General features: G+C 41.0%; 1 pseudogene; it reads left to right on the top strand.

The window, feature by feature from the left end:
- Positions 1 to 633: 633 nt before the first annotated feature.
- Positions 634 to 1,778, top strand: LOC145406915 (E3 SUMO-protein ligase ZBED1-like; annotated as a pseudogene).

The raw sequence follows: 1,778 nt of genomic DNA, 5'->3' as shown, positions 1-1,778 counted from the left end.
CTATAGGAAATGAGTTAAACTGCTTGTTAATACTGTACTATTCTATAGTGATGGATCTACATTCACACCTGGGATTCAACCATATGACTATGTGATCAGTAGGACTCATGCTAATCACATGGTCCTGAATTCAATCCGAGGAGGGATTGCTTCATATTAGATTACTTGTATTCGCATCCCCAACCAATGACGTCTGTAAACTGCCTCTGGATCTTTAATGGTAAGGGGTGAATGTGTATAAAATTGTGTTCATCATCTTCCCCGTAGTCATATGGTTATATTGCTCAGATTCACGTGGATATGCTGGAATACTGTCATTATGTATCACCTCTTACTGCCACATTTCTGCATGCATTGTAGGTGTACTAAATTTATGATGCTTAAATGTTTAAAGAAATGGTATTAAATAAAATGCATATAAAGGATAAAAGCCACACACCATTACAGCTGAGAGTGCTAGTTGGGAGAACACAATAATTAATGATATACTAATGGGTGCTCTTGGATAATGTATAAATCAGTGTCAGCCAAACAAATAACACAAAGTGCACTGTGTGTGTGTGTGTGTGTGTGTGTGTGTGTGTGTGTGTGTGTGTGTGTGTGTGTAATATATACTGCAATGTATTCTGTACTTTCTACTTGCAGAAACATCATCCAGATGTCAAAGTGGTCAGCAACGTGAAGTCAACAACAACAACTGGCGGAGCACTTGCTCCAATAACTGACTTCGGGGTATCTTGTACTAAGAAAAAATGGAGCAACAACGATGCCCGCCAAAAGGAAATGAATAAGTTACTGGTTGGCTTCATTGCCGGCTCTCTCCAACCTTTTTCAAGAGTTGAGGATCCTAACTTTCAAGCCCTTCTAAACAAGGCCCAGCCCGGCTACACTATCCCGAGCCGCAAGGAGCTCAGCAGCAAGCTTCTTCCCTCTCAAACTAATAAAATACAAGAACATCTCAATGACAAATTTCGTTCTGTTGGGTATCTTTGTGTTGCAGTTGATCTTTGGACAAATAGACAGATGCGTTCGCACATTGGGATCACATGTCATTTCATTGAAAACTTCCAGCTCCAGTCACCAATGTTAGCTTGCAGGAGATTCAAAGGGTCCCACACTGCAGAAAAGATTCATGCCACATTCACTGAAATCATCACTAGCTTTAACCTAGAAAAGAAGATTCTGACAATTGTACCGACAGTGCCAGCAATATGCTTAAAGCATTTGTGACACTTCCCGGTATGGACGATGCAGACACTAATCAAGACAGTGAAAGTGAAGAGGAAGATGATGTCTTTGACATTCCTGATGACAATGAGAAGTTCCTGGAGCTCTTGCCTGAGCATGTCAGATGTTTTGTTCATAATTTACAAAATACTGCGAAGGATGGGCTCGAGGAAACAGGACCTGTATCAGGAGTCATTGCAAAAGCCTCACGTCTAGTACCACACATTCGTCATTCTGCACGGACATCTGACATTCTTGAAGATGCATGCAGACCTCAGGCCAAAAATGCAACCCGATGGAACAGCGGTAACAAGATGCTTCGCTCCTTTCTGAAGATTGATCCAATCAAGCTTGATCAGATAGATTGTCCAGTAAAGCTAACCAAATATGAACTTAATCTCATCAAGGAAATAACAGTCATCTTGACACCATATGAAGTAGCAACTCTAGAGTGTCAGGTAGAGAATGTTGTAGCGTCAAGGAAAGTAATTCGTGGACTGAAAGCTGACCTCGAACAACTATCACAGACATACAAGTCAAAAGCTCAATAG

This window comes from Coenobita brevimanus, chromosome 8 (assembly GCF_032717465.1).
Source record: "Coenobita brevimanus isolate Jiangsu-jjx chromosome 8, ASM3271746v2, whole genome shotgun sequence".
Taxonomy (NCBI): domain Eukaryota; kingdom Metazoa; phylum Arthropoda; class Malacostraca; order Decapoda; family Coenobitidae; genus Coenobita; species Coenobita brevimanus.
Note: the sequence above shows the minus strand (reverse complement) of the source record. Positions and strands in the feature narration are given on the sequence as shown.